Source organism: Electrophorus electricus, chromosome 3 (assembly GCF_013358815.1).
Source record: "Electrophorus electricus isolate fEleEle1 chromosome 3, fEleEle1.pri, whole genome shotgun sequence".
Taxonomy (NCBI): Eukaryota; Metazoa; Chordata; class Actinopteri; order Gymnotiformes; family Gymnotidae; genus Electrophorus; species Electrophorus electricus.
The window spans coordinates 5,755,281-5,771,232 of NC_049537.1; the positions used below are offsets into that span (position 1 = coordinate 5,755,281).

At 39.3% G+C, this 15,952-nt stretch overlaps 1 long non-coding RNA gene across 2 annotated transcripts; it reads left to right on the top strand.

Annotated features, from left to right (window-relative positions):
* The first annotated feature begins 213 nt into the window (after nucleotides 1–213).
* LOC113586164 lies at nucleotides 214–5,914 on the top strand. Of its 2 annotated transcripts, none has more exons than XR_004775839.1 (5): nucleotides 214–373; nucleotides 2,363–2,488; nucleotides 2,949–3,212; nucleotides 5,188–5,338; nucleotides 5,649–5,914. It is a non-coding gene; the product is annotated as an uncharacterized LOC113586164 (long non-coding RNA). The 2 variants fall into 2 exon arrangements; XR_004775838.1 differs by having other exon boundaries at nucleotides 214–369.
* The last annotated feature ends 10,038 nt before the right edge of the window (nucleotides 5,915–15,952 follow it).

A 15,952-nucleotide genomic window follows, 5' to 3' on the forward strand; every position in this document is an offset into this window, starting at 1 on the left:
TAATTTCTGATTGCCATTTTCTTGAATTGATATATATGTTTATATGTAACTTCTGCATGGTACGTATGTGAGCCTATGCTTTCAAATTTACTAAATGGCTATTTCTTTACACTATGATTAAGTTCATCCACATGTTTACTTAGAAGAGTATTGTCTGGGTCTGACCAGTATGTGTGTGCGTCTTGGCAGGACAGTCATTGCCTGAGGAGATCACATTACACTACTGTAAACATCTCTCTGACATGGATGTGTACTGTAATTCAGCCGACGCTGTTTATTCTCTTCGCACACCACATGAATCAGGACACTTCCAACTAAACCACTTCCCAAGATACAGTGACTTCTGTTACCAGCTACTCTCCACTAAAAGTAGGTAAGCTATACTATAGCTATTGTAAAAAAGTAAATTCTTACCAAAAAACTGCTGTCACTTAGTAGTTGCTTTAATAGCTTAACTAACAGATTCATTGTTTCAATGCTTTAAAATATCAACAACTTTCATATAAGCCATCATCTCACAGTCTTCCATATGGTCCAGTTGCATGGAAGATGGAAGCTTGCCTGCCCTCTGAAAGGTATCGGTTAGTTTCACCTACAGAATGAAAGGCTTTGATCAAACTACTGTCCCACATGGTGAAATGTGTAGCTTTACATTAGGACATGGATATACTAAAAAGACTAAAGTCAAAATAAATTAATCTGTTGCAGGAATAAACCAACCTGCATCATTTTACCCAGACCCAAAATCCCCGAAAGGGTTTTGAATTTCAGAAACTGCTGCCAGACTCTATACCTACTGTACAAATAAGTACATGTACTGACACTGGAGCAGTATAAATTAAATGGTGGAAACATAGCAGTCCAAATAAAATGTATTTAACCATCACAACTCTCGCATTCTGTGGAGTGCACCATGCTCGTGCTGATTGCTCACATCCAGTTTCATTGTGATGTCACAAGAGAAAAATCAAAACATCAGTGTGTTCAAGTTGTGTTTATTTACATTTTAATTTCTCAAAATGTTCAACAAGGGATTGTTCATTCTTTCCTTGGATAGAAATGAGATTTTTCTCTCAGGGTTTACTGTTGTTTTTTTTTGTCTGCTTTGTCCTGTTCACAAGACCCAGACACACCCACATCACAAAACAACACTGGAATCCTTTAGAGTGACTAAGTGAACATACCCTTTAAAATGACAGTTACTCCTTTCAGCAATGCACTCATATGGAGACATGTAGATACCCACACAAACAGAGGCCACTGTGGGCCGGACTGAGAGGGGTATTGTGTTGGTATCAGGTGTTGGTGTGACCCAGGAGTGTCATAAGAGCAGGAGTGCTTGGCAGACTGAGTGTGTGGGGTCAGCTGAACTGCTGAATGGGTTCTGGCTGCAGGCAGTACAGCCACTCTCTACTCCTGTATGAGACCTTTCAGGCTGCTGTGCCTCTCTCCCAGGCTGCTGGCCTCAGGGACAAAGTGGGCTGATCCAAAGATGTGGAGCTAGTGACACATTCAGCAGTGTCAGACAGAAAAGCTTTTTGTCTCTGTGTCTCGTTCTCTCTCTCTGTGTCTCTCTATCCCCTATGCTTTCCATTTTGATAGCCCTGGTAATCGAAGATATAATAATAGTCATTGAATCCTAGCTTTTAACCCTTAATCCTCAGGGAACAGAAGCATTATAGTGGGCTCGGGGTGTGTGGATGTGTTCAGTGTGTGTGCTACTTTTTGTGTGAGTGCACAGCTATAATTAGTGAGTGAAGGGAGTGGCACTATTACTGGCCAGGGGTGAGGTACACAATTAGAAATGGAGCTGAACAAGTTAGAAGGAGCTTGCTGAGAACCAAACATAGTCACATGCATTCACTTTCTGTTGCATGTTCTGTAGTATATAAACATGTCGAGGAAGCAGGTTTTTACATTATGCGAATATATCCAGTCAGTGCAGTTCAGCGATTCTCATGTAGTTCAATCCCCCACTCTCAGTCTACCGCTAAGACATATGATCAAAATGCAGGCCATTCCACCTTTAGGGACAAACACCCACTGTCTGCCACTTCAACTCAACGCAAAACTGTATATATGTAAATACAGATATACATGTATTGTATATTAATATATATATATTACACCTCCTTTTATAAAAAATAAAAATAAATATCTGAGATAGTATGGGAGAGTACAGGATACTAAATAAAGCCATCTAGTGTTCATCAATACAGATGCATTCTGGATGCATTTTATGTTTATGAAAGGACTTCTTCAACCAAAACCCAACACACGGTCCCTTAGTATGTCTTTACAAGTCAGAGACAAGCAACTATGTTCTTTCCTCTTTTTGTTCATCTGCCATATGCCAAGACAGGTTAAGCCTCAAGACTTGCTCATTAGAGAAAAAGAGGAGAAACAGAATGGCAAATAAAGGAGGATACGGGACAGCCCTGCGCTCCGAGGCTTGAACATTTCCAGTGCATACTTATGCTGTCTTGTTGTGAGTACCTTATCCTCCAGCACTTTGCTTTGGTTCTATTGCTCTGCCATGTTTAGTGCTGCTTTTCTCCGTGGTCAAATGCGCACTTTTAAAAGAAGTGTACTTCGTCTTGACAGCCAAAACTTATACACAAAGAAACCACAATGAAAGGCAGAGAGAAGTGACCTCAGATTTTTCTAGTGTATGAAATTTGTGGTTTTATCTTTTGACATCTCTTGTTCTGGTCTAAGAAACTATTATCACATTTACTATAAAAATAAACCAGAAATAATACTTAAACAACTCAAGCACCAAACAAATGTCATTTTATATAGTGATTGTTATGTCAAAAATATTAAGTATATATATATATATATATATATATATGGGAACAGTGCTAGTGATACTTTTTGGGTGTTTAAATAAACAGTAAATCTGTCTACCAAAGTTTTTGTAAAGTTGTGGCTCTCTCCTTCTTCAGTTACCATTGCAAGAGCCAGAACTTTTCCCAATCACGTGGCCTCAGCGGAAGCATCAGAAAACAAGGCTGCATCCCAAACAAATCCACTGGACTTTCTTAAACACGATCTCAGGGCGGAGGAGCGGAGCCGTTAGAGTCGCACAAAGCCCTCCCAACGCACAGAACAGTGCCTTTCATTCAGAGGCTGCCCACTCCACCACAAGGCTACATCAGAGGCTGTAATAGCCATGGGGTGAGACGGAGGCTGTTGAAAGAGACCCGCAGGTCATTGCTATTTTTATAAACATTACTTTGCAGATTTTTTTTAGTGGACTGACCACATATCCTGCAATTTTAGCCCACCTTCATATGTACACACACACACACACACACACACACACACACACACACACACACACACACACACACACACACACACACACACACACACATCTTCCCCACCCTAAACACCCAGACACACACACACACACACACATGTACACACACGTACACACACACGTACACACACACGTACACACACACGTACACACACACACACACACACACACGTACACACACGTACACACACACACACACACACACACACACACACACACACACACACACACACACACATCTTCCCCGCCCTAAACACCCAGACAGAAAAGTGTGTTCCTCTTCCTGCCATCATATCAGGTAACAGGTAGAGCAGAGCAGAACAGTATGTCCAACTTGGGCTTGCTTACTTGGTACCAATAAATAGCACAAATGCTTAGACAGCAGACGCTGCATAAAAAAAGCTCTGAAAGTCTGTAACGTCTTCAAGCTGTCCTTTTCTTGGCATGAATATGTTACACCCATTAAAAAAAAAGAAGCCAATTTTGACTAGGTTTGATTACATCTCCTTTAATGTAGCTGATGAATTGCAGTCAGACGTACGAGTATTTTTCTAACTGTGCTGCTGGTGTGGATTGGGCTTATAAGGCGCCCACCCCTCCTCCCCACTCGCTCCCCCTCCTCCCAACATCTGCATGTCTTCTGCGGCCTTCCCCTGGGCCAACAGCAATATCCTGCTCCCCCACCCTGCATAAGCTCCTCACCTTACCTCCTGTCTGCCGCCTCCTGCTCCCACCTTGTCCCAGAATTTTAAGCTTGACCACTCCCAGAGCTAACAAAATAAATAACTTCTCTCTGTCTCTCACACACAAACACGCACACGCACACACATACATATATATATATATATATACATACATATATATATACATACATATATATATATATATATACATATATATATACATACATATATATATATATATATATACATACATATATATATATATACATACATATATATATATATATACATACATATATATATATATACATACATATATATATACATACATATATATATACATACATATATATATATATACATACATATATATATACATACATATATATATATATACATACATATATATATATATATATATATATATATATATATACATATATATATATATATATATATATATATACATACATATATATATATATATATATACATATATATATACATATATATATATATACATACATATATATATACATATATATATATACACATACATATATATATATATATACATACATATATATATATATACATATATATATATATACATACATATATATATATATATATATATATATACATACATATATATATATATATATATATACACATACATATATATATATATATATATATATATACACATACATATATATATATATATACATACATATATATATATATATATATATACATATATATATATATACATACATATATATATATATACATATATATACATATACATACATATATATATATATATATACATATATATATATATACATATATATATATATACATATATATATATATATATATATATACATACACACACACACTCAGTGCAGAACCAGCTGTTAGCAAGCAGGGAAAGAAGAGGGAAAGCTTAAAGAAAGGAAGTGTACCAGTAGCAGAATCCCAGATGCAACACCCAGAGAAAGTGCAGCAATGCTTAGCTACAGGAAGGCCGTTTATTAGCATTTCACAGATGTCAGTTCATAAATCTTTGAATCCTCATCTTTAATTTTTTGTTAGTTCCTGTTTTTGAAACGTGATTAAAGTTTGAGGCCATGTATAATCCAACAGCAACTCCTTGCTTCTTTCTGAACACAGTAATCTGAGCTCAGGCCTTGTTTGTGACCAGCGCTCGTACACCAGGTCCTTCACCTTTTCAAGTACAGCTTGGTACAGACCCTTCGTGAAGGCTGTCTGCCTAGCAGTGGGATAACCTTGCCATGGAGTTTGACAAGATATGAGAGTTAAGGTGAGAAATGTGCCCACATGATTAACATTATCTGTCCCGAGATGATATCCCTCTAAGAGCTGTGATTTATGGGACTTTGGGACACCAGAGTGGGACACTAGAGTGGGATACCCGATTCCTTGTCTGGGCATGTGCGCCATGCTATACCTATAAAAGTCCTTGGGCGAGACTTTCACTTACCACTGTAACATTATTGAAATGTGGGTAAGAAACAGAAATTGTTAAAGAGAGAAAAATGTGCAAATGAGGCAACAGAGTATATGTGTGCTGAATAGGCGCGTACTACTTGAGGCTTATTTCTGTTACACAGCCACCGAACTGGCACTTATAGCACCTCATGACTTCAGGACAGGACCCATGTGCCAAATGTCGCCTTCTCTCCTGTCACATCAATCAAGAAGCCTAAACAGAACCAACAGGAATTCCACATATTTTTTTCCATCCTTCCGCCCCATGTTTCTGAGCTCATTTGACATGACATAGGAGGAGGACATTTTCCACACACTTCAGTGCTTTTTGGAGAATAACCACTTTCATTGCAAATGTAGTGTTATCAGTCACCTGCTCAGAATAAATATTTTCTGCAGAAGGTAAAAACATGGGTCCACTCATTTATTCCTTTCACTGGTGCCGAAGGAGGAGTGAGTAAGAGATTCACTCTGCTTTTGAGCCAGACACTATGGAGGCTCACCGGCCCATGTGAGAGGATCAGTAACAAAACCAGATGTAGGCAGGGAGAAGTTATTTCAGCAGGCAAGGGGGCAGCTGCACACTCCCCCTCTGCCATGCAGAACCGACTGAGGCCCTCATGCTGCCAGAGCTTCTCGAGCTGTCAGAGGTGCCAGACAGCACCGGGAATGCCGTGACCTGAACCAAAGTCAATATTTAATCACAGGTCAGGTTTGCTCCTGTAAGAGAACAAAAGGTACAGAAGGAAGAAGACATGGAAAATGTTGATTCTTTCATGTACTGTCAATGTGGATGTCGGTAAGCAGTGGGCTGAACCATAATAGCGGGGGGGGGGGGGGGGGGGGGGGCGTGGACAAACCGAACAATGAGTGTAGCAGAGAAGGAGTTATAGCTTGTGTTCACTAAGAAAATAGATGATGTATTTTCTAATCAGATAATCAGGTTATTTGATTACAATCAACATTATGTTGCATGGATGGTTTGATGGATGATAATGGCAGCTAAAATTCATTCCAGAAAAGAGTACGGCAGTCTCAGGGGTTCTGTGGACCTGGCTGATTAACAGTACAGCATGAGCTTGAAGTGCCTACGTATTATTATACCCTTCCAGACATCATCCATCAATATCAGTGAGGCTCAATATTTTGCACAGACATTTAAGTGCAGCCAAACAAACATAGGAACGCATATATACATACAGTTGGTACAGTTTGTGAACCCCTTGGAATTCCCTGAATGGCTCCATAAATTACACTGAAATTTGATCTTCACATCATTTAAGACATATTGATAGACTTATATTTATAGTGGCTAGGGTTACCTCTTACTGGCAACCACTTTAACCCCGCACTGTGTAGAAGCTGATAACTGCTGAACAGCACTTAACAGCTGCTGGCACATTTCTCTTTGCTAAACTTTGTTTCAGTTTATGTATAATTTTGGGATGTGTTCATGAATGACCTTGTACAGATCAATCCCACTGCATTTTATTGGGATTATGGTCAGGACTTGGCCATTCTAAAATGCAGAATTTCTTCTGTGTGAGTCACACTATTGTTGATTATTTCCTGTGTTTTGGATCATTTAATGCTGCATGACTTTTTTGAGCTTTAGATCACAGTCAGAAAACATATCATTTCTTTGTACGAGTTCCTCGTATGGCATTGAAGTTGCACCATTGCAGCTCCCCTCCATTAGACTGCCTCCAAACACAGCTGTGATGAACTACTGGCGTGTGGCCCTATGCAATGTTCCATATGCAGGAAGTTGTGTCATGTGTCCACAAATTTTTGCTTGTGTCCACAGCACGTCTCATGTGTTCAGTTTTTCTCATATGCCCACAGATAATTTCTCCAGGTAATGAGGTAGAAAGTCAAGGTGCTCTTTAGCAAAGCTTGAGAAGGGCAGCAATGATATTTGGGTTTCCTTCATGGTAACCTATTGAATTTTGTTCAGTGTTTTTCTTATGGTATACCCTTAAACACAGATGTTACCAAGAGCAAAGGATGTCTACAGGGCTATAGCTATCACCATAAGGAACTTGGCCACATGCACTGATCTTTGTGTCATGGTCACACCTAGGCAAAGTAGCAGTACTTCCTGACTGCGCTGATGGAGGGTTAAGTAACTTAAAACACCCTTTTGTAACTTCTGTCAGTCTGAGTATCTGCAAGAACCTTTCTATGAAAATCTCTTTTAAATAGGCCATATTGTACCATGATGCACAAATTGCATCAGAAATGTATTCTTTATGTAATATGAACAGTCAGACCCACACCTAAACTGACTGGAACACATGACTCCAAATACAAAATTGTAATGTTTTATACCTTTCATGCATGTTTTCTGTTTAAAACATCTTCACATTTTACCTTTTTTTTAAAAATCCAAAGTGACAATTATTACTTAGTACAACTTGAGGGTTAAGGGCCTTGCTCAGGGGCTCAACAGTGGTGGGGCTTGAACCAGCAACTTTATGATTACAAGTCAAGTACCTTAACGACTGAGCTACCAATGCCCCGCCACAGCTTCGTATGGAAATATGAAAAGTTGTGTGTTGTGTTTGTTTTTGTGCAGCAATGTATTGTGTTCATACATACATGTATCCATCTCAACACATCTTGCTTACAGGGATTTGACTCCTAGCAATAGTAATTTTTTGACTTCCGAAGACATTAGACGTTGAGCCAATCTTGTATTCCCTTCATTCCCAGATGTACTGCTATCATTTGAGATCTCAGATAAAACGGAAATCACCGTCTGATATTTATAGAAGGGATAGCAATAACTGATGCACCACAGTTTACAGGGAAGTTTTCTTCCAGGTTGCTCAAAATAGTGAAAGATTTAGGGGGGGAAGGCTTGATTTATTCAGGGAGACAATCAGATTATGGATTAACCTCATCTTTTAATAAGTGAAACTACCAGCGTTTCATATTGAACGGTGTGACTCAGGCATTATTGACTTTGCTATTATTGTATTTTCTGAGGTCTTGACAAGGAGGCAGGGCTGTGTCTGACCCTCCCCCCTCTGCTGCTCTCCCTACTCCCTCTGGATGAGTACAGTTGATAAAGATTGGCTGAACCTTCACCTTTATAGATTTGCAAATGTCTGTACCCCTCATCTCCATTTCCAGTGATGGACCTGCATCAGCTTTAATGAGCCTTGCAGACAGACACTCTCTCTCTCTATCTATCTAAATAAAAATATATAAATTCACAGTAACCGGTCTCTGAAACATGCCTTGTACGTTTGTCTCTTGTACTTGCCGTGCTTTATCATAGGATATACTTTCCTAATGATTGGACAGCTCAGGGCTACAAGAGATACCAGACTACGTGGAAGAGAACTCAACGTGTGTTACTGTTTTTGTGTCATTGTAGAAATCATTTCCTTTGCCCATCTTTATCTTTTCTAGGGGTATTTATTTATTTATTTATTAATTTTTTAAAACTTTAAATATGCAAACTAAATTTCAGCTTGCTGTCTTCTGGTTAAACATTTATACATGTCTAACCACATTCAACTGTATAGATAGTAGTGGTGGAGCTTTTGAAAGACCAATTTGCTCTGATACCACAAATCCTATATTGGTTTTAGATAATTTTACACGAGAATATTCAAGCCAGAGTTCAAACAGAACAAAGAGATGCAACAAGACATACACAGAAGAATTGGGTTCCCCCTCTCATATATTTCAGTTACTTCTGTTCTAAATACAGTGGCGTGAAAGTGTTTGCCACCTTCCTGCGATCTTTTTTTTTTTTGGCTTGTTTGTCTAATAAATGTTTCAGATCATCAAACAAATGTAAATATTAGACAAAACACAAAATGCAGGTCTTTATTATTAAGGGAAGAAAAAAAATAAATCCAAGAAATCCAAACCTACATGGCCCTGTGTGAAAAAGTGATTGCCCCCTAAACCTAATAACTGGTTAGGCCACCCTTAGCAACAACTGCAATCAAGCATTTGCGATAACTGGCAAGGAGTCTTCTACAGCACTGAAGAATTTTGGCCCACTCATCATTGCAGAATTGTTGCAATTCGCCCACATATGAACTGCCTTTTTAAGGTCATGCCACAGCATCGCAATCAGATTCAGGTCAGGACTTTGACTAGGCCACTCCAGTCTTCATTTTGTTTTTTCTTAAGCCATTCAGAGGTGGACTTGCTGGTGGTTTTTTCTATCATTGTCCTGCTGCAGAACCCAAGTGCACTTCAGCTTGAGATCACGAACAGATGGCTGGACATTCTCCTTCAGAATTTTTTTGGTAGACAGCAGAATTCATGGTTCCATTTAGCACAGCAAGTCTTCCAGGTCCTGAAGCAGCAAAACAGCCCCAGACCATCACGCTACCACCACCATATTTTAAAAGGTATGATGTTCCTTTTCTGAAATGCTACGTTACTTTTACGCCAGATGTAATGGACATACACCTTCGAAAAAGTTCAACTTTTGTCTCGTCAGTCCACGGAGTATTTTCCCCAAAAGTCTTGGGGATCATCAAGATGTTTTCTGGCAAAACTGAGACAAGCCTTCATGTTCTTTGTTTTCTGGCAAAACTGAGACAAGCCTTCATGTTCAAAAAGAACATGAAGGCTTGTCTCAGTTTTGCCAGAAAACATCTTGAGGATCAGATCAGCAGTGGTTTTCGTCTTGGAACTCTGCCATGCAGGCCATTTTTACCCAGTCTCTTTCTTAGGGTGAAGTCATGAACACTGACCTTAACAGAGGCCTGCAGTTCTTTGGATGTTGTTGTGGGGTCTTTTGTGATCTCTTGGATGAGTTGTTGCTGCGCTCTTGGGCTGATTTTGGTCTGCTGGCCACTCCTGAGAAGGTTCAGCACTGTTCCATGTTTTCATCATTTGTGGATAATGGCTCTCACTGTGGTTCGCTGAAGTCCCAAAGCTTTAGAAATGGCTTTATAACCTTTTCCAGACTGATAGATCTCAATTATTTAGTATCTCATTTGTTCCTGAATTTCTTTGGATCGCAGCATGCTGTCTAGCTTTTGTGGATCTTTTTGGTCTACTTCACTTTGTCAGGCAGTTATTTGTGATTTCTTGATTGAGAACAGGTGTGGCAGTAATCATGCCTGGGTGTGGCTAGAGAAATTGAACTCTGCTTTCCCAAAGATGTGATAAACCACAGTTAATTTATGTTTTAACAGGGGGGACATGTAGGTTTGGATTTCCCCCCCCCCCCTTACTAAAAACCTTCATTTAAAAACTGCATTTTGTGTTTACTTGGGTTATCTTTCTCTAATATTTAAATTAGTTTGAGGATCTGAAACATTTACTTTTTCACACCACTGGCTTAGAGAAAAGGTCTCTCAGTTTAGCCCCCAGGAGCTTCTGGTCGGCCTACTGTTTTCTTCTGGTCCAGATCCTAGCATTCCTCCAGCAGGTAATCCATGTTCTGCTGCTCCTGATTACCTGACCTTGATGTGCTGTGACTCAAAACAGAATAAAACTGGACACGGAGGACTAGGTTGAGAACCAAGGTCTTAAACGAAAGGAGAGCAGGGCCTGGTGAATGTGTTGTAATGAACACACGGACTCTGAAGTGATAATGGCTGATTAGAAGAAGAGAACCATTCTTGTAGAAAATGTCAAGCCATTCTTGTAGAAAAATGTCCTGTAACATCTAATTGAAATGCATTTCTTGGCTCTAGTGAAAAATGCCATCACTGGGATTTTATGTAATGTTGTTCAATGAAATATGACTTTGAGAAAGATTCATGCATGAATGCCTTAATTAAAACCCTAATAGCTACAGCTACGTAAAATATCTTCTTACACAATTATACTCTCATTTCAAATTGCCCACATGCCATCACATTTTCCCCATGTTTGCCTTTTTTAATGAAACTCAAGCAGCACCACATAAAAACGTTCACCATCCAAGCAATTGTACATTTGATATTTTGTTCATTTGAAATTTGTAAAGCTCTTCCCTTAAAACCCCCACATGCTGCTCTACGTTTCGGAGGAAGAGAAGATCCCAGGGCAAGCGCTGAAGGACGAGCTCTCGAGTGACAGACCTAGATTTGCAGGACAAATAATTGTCAGTGTGGAATGTGACTTTTATATAATTCATAAATCCATCTTGTATGATTTCTAAGTAGACACTGACAAGAATGTATTAGGTACCACCAACAGTAACACGGATCTGAAAAGTCACACAGCCAAAACTTATTTCCATAAGAATAGTCAAGAGATACAAGAGATACACTATAAAAGGCTTGGACAAAATATTTTCTTTATTCTGCAAGAGAAATGAATATTGTGGAGTTCCATTGAGAATATACATGAGTTCATCTCATAACAAATGGAGAGTCTACAACCAATACAAACTATTGTAACGGATACAAGAAAATATGGTGGAAAACATAACTGAGAAATATCAATAAGCCTGTAGCAAGGATGATATTCAAATACTGAGAAAGAGGATCTACACCTATAGTTGCCAGATATCATGACGAGGAGATGCTAGCATGGGACTGCTATGTACCATGCTCCTCCTGCAAATTGCCATTTGTCCTGGAGAAGCAGCTCAGCCCAGTGAGGTGGCTGCAAGCGTGCGGTCTCCAGTGCAGCTGGACTGCTGGACTTGGTCGTCTCGGGGCCCATGACTTATTGCTCAAGATGAGTCTATAAAAGTACAATGAACACTGCTGGTGTTGGGCAAATATTTATGAAAGACTATTCATGTTCAACTGTTGTCTAAAATGTGTATTAAGTCTCTGTTGTTTTGACACTGTTGGTTGTTAGGAAGAGACCAATAACATCCTATGAATGTTAAAATTCTACCGAACCCTTGCTGGGTCTGCTATTGCTAACACTGCCCCTCATTCTCAGTATTTATGAACAATATCATTTTTGCATTGTCCACTGAAACACAGGGTTCAAACTCATTTCAGCTGAAAAAGCAGTGTTTTAATAAGCTATATCAAAATTTATATCTGACTACACCATAAACAGACAAGTAACAGTTCTTGTTTCAACGTTTTTTTTTTTGTTTTTTTTTCTCCTTTTCAGCATTTTCTTTTTTACACAAAACAACAGTCAAGAGTACCAAAGAAGCATGCTGGGTTTGTACGCATGTCAACGTGGGAGGGACAGTGAGTTTCTTTTTCTTTTCTTTTCATCCTTTTTCCATTCTTTCGTTTTTTTCTTTTAAATAAGAAGCTTTACTCCATTAAGCTGTGCTGGGCGTCATGATGTGGCAGCAGTGGTAAGAACATAAAAAGACTCCCAACGAGAATCGCAACATATTCGAACCCGACTGCAAATAAAACTTTGCAGAACTGCACAAGGGGCAAGACGAGCCGACATCGTTAACAGTCGTGGAGTAACCTAGGTTTGGTCGTCTAATCACGCCTGTGTCCGAGTTAGACTGACCCAAATCTTAGTTGCTTATAGGTGGTGAGTGGTGAAGGTTGTTTTGGTTGATGGCCAAACCTTTTGAGCTTCTGAAGTAATGCACCATAAAACTGTTATTTTTTTAAATTCTATTTTTTTTAAATCCGTTAGCTCCCCCTATCCCATTCCCACATCAATAAAAAAAAAAAAAAAAAAAAAAAAAAAAAAAAAAAAAAAAAAAATGCACAAGCATTTTTTCCCCCCTTGTAAACGTCTTTCATACGAACCCCCACCGCAATGCTTTTTTTTTTTAAATGTCCCTGAAACCTTTAGGAAAAAATGGAATACTGCATGCTTTGTAGAGTGAACAAAGAATGCCAGCGAATCCCACTGTTCTGCCCTGCAGAGAATGATCATATTTCTTTTTGAGACAGACCACAAATTACTAGGGGTACTAGTATTCTTTTCTCTCTATACAAATTTCCAAAGGAGAGAAGAACAACGCCTCTAACCAGATCAAACATCTCTGAATGCAAGTTTATGGTCTTTAAAGAAATGAGAGATGAGCACTGGCATCAGGTGCGTCAGTGACCAGTCATGTTACAGGTGAAATGATAAAAACACACCAATGGCACACAGAAAGCTCTTCCTAATGAGAGAGTGCAAAAAGAATGAGCGGTCAGCTCAAAACAGATCAACCTCAGCTCTAGTCTCAACCGTCTTGAATATCACTTAGGGCTTGGTCAAAACTCCCACTTTGATCGAGCAAACAAAAAATGACGAGAATTCACCCCATCTAGGCTGCTGTATTAGCACAAACAAAACGCAAGACTCTTAAAGAGACTGAGCACAGTAACCTTATTAATGATTTAAGACAAAACCCAGGTCATTATATTTGTCAGATAAATAAAGACCTTACAATGGCAACCCAACAATGACATCAACTTGAGTCTGCATGGAAGCAATGAAATGGAAAAACAAGGGAGAAGTTACGCATTCCCTCAAGTGTAACACTACCTAGGAGAGAATAAATCAAACTCAAATCTTTGGTCTCAATGCCTGGGAATACAGTGATAAAAATCACAAATAAAGAAGGAAAAAACACAACCCAGCCCAATTCTTGTCTCGTCATGTAAAAACATGGAGTTGTGTGACAGAACACACACACGCCTGTTGCCTGCCTTATCTGTTAATCTAAAAAAGTCTCTTCAAATATGATGTGTGCAATATTGGACAGCAGGATCCAATAAACAGTCATATTTTAGGTAAAGCAAACCCATTAATGTAAAAATCAGGTGAATTCTGTGTCTCTGAATAAACATGTTTACACATATTTAAAACTCAGTTAACTCCTGTCATAAATGGGATTTCTTCTTCTTTAATAAATGTATATATGTAATATAAAGACATTCAACAGTGAGTAATGCTATAGTTCAAGTAATAGAGAGGATCCCTCAGGGGTCCAGGTCAAACAAAAACAAACAATCTGGATATTTGAAAGAAGAGAAAAAAAAAAAAAAAAAAAAAAAAAAAAAAAAAGAAGAGCTAGACATCAGAATTAGCAATCGTCAATGTTGGGGGGGGGGGGGGGGGGGGAGAAAATGCTCACCCTGTATAAGTCAACAGGGTTCTCATGACTCCTACAGTGACATAATTCAAATGAGGAAATCAAATTTTTGCTTAGAAAGGGTTTGATCATTTGCGACAGTTGTCTGTCGTTGCCTTCTGCCGACCAGCCCCAAGAACAGAAGAGCAGGCATGACCCCGCCTACCCGCAAAGGCTCCAGTCTCCCGCTGGGCATTGGGAAGTACCACCGCTGCTCTTCCCCCAGCCAATTATGCCCTACCAAGAGCTCCAAAAGGGACTCAAGAGGAGCACTGTCGTTCCCACGGCAGTTGCCATGGCGCTAGTCAGAAGAAGGGCTCAACTGAAGAGGACAGACAGAGAAACTGTCCTTCAACGTCTGGCCAACTTCAAATCCCAAGCCCTAGGGGCATGCGGTGACTGTCAAGGGCTCCGGGTTCTGACGGGGCCTGAACTCTCGAAGCCAAGTCTTATCTTGAAGCCATACACTGAGGGTGTGGAAAGGAAGACAAATAAATTACTTTTCAAGGGCTTCATGGGACATGTGAAAGATATTTACCCAAAATAGCTTTCCTGTCATTTTTGTCTTTTTGATCATGTGCAACCCAACCAAACTGCACTGGTTGCATGTGAACCTAAGTGAACTCAGGCAGAACTCGAAGCCAAAATAAAATCACAGCTCTCTGACTGACTAACTCAACTTCTTTCTGATTTTCACAATGAGCAATAACTCCTGAAATAATGGAGGGAAGAGGAATACTCTCTGTGCATTTGACCTGTTCATACATAAACTTGTGAATTCAATTTCACAACCTCTGCGGCATGGACTACACTATACAGGACAGAGTATAATATGATATCTGAATGCATAGTATTTATAGAGGAGTAATAGGCAAGTTAGGGCCCTTCACCTGCCCATGCAGTGTGAAAACTGAAGAAATGTTTCACCAGAAAGCCAAGTTGGGGCCCACCAGCTGTCCTGTGCTTGTTCAAAGGCAGTAAATCAGTCTGTTAAAGTGTCTTTAAACAGGAGCCTGTATTATGCAGGGGCCTTAAAACAGGAGCCTGTATTATGCAGGAGAGACAAAAAACCCTACCAATTCAGAAACTCATAAGCAAAGAGCAAAGGATCAGGGGAGAGAGATACTCAAAAAGTACATGGTCTGAGTACCACAGGTCCAGTATTACCAAGGAGAGCTGAAACTCACGTGGTGACAATATTGTGCATATCGCTGTGAAACTGTCTGTTCAATTTTTGAAAAAAAGTTTTATTATGAGAGATGAAAACCAACAGGTTGGCAAATGGTCAAATGTCTGTTTTCTCTTTTGACAAAAAATGGGTTCACTCGATATAAGGAGAAGCACCAGATAGAAAGAGAAGCATTTTCTCAGAGGGAAAAAACAAAACAAAACAAAAAACAAAACAAAACAAAAAACTCAAATGGGTCTTGGTGCATGTGATTATCGTTCATT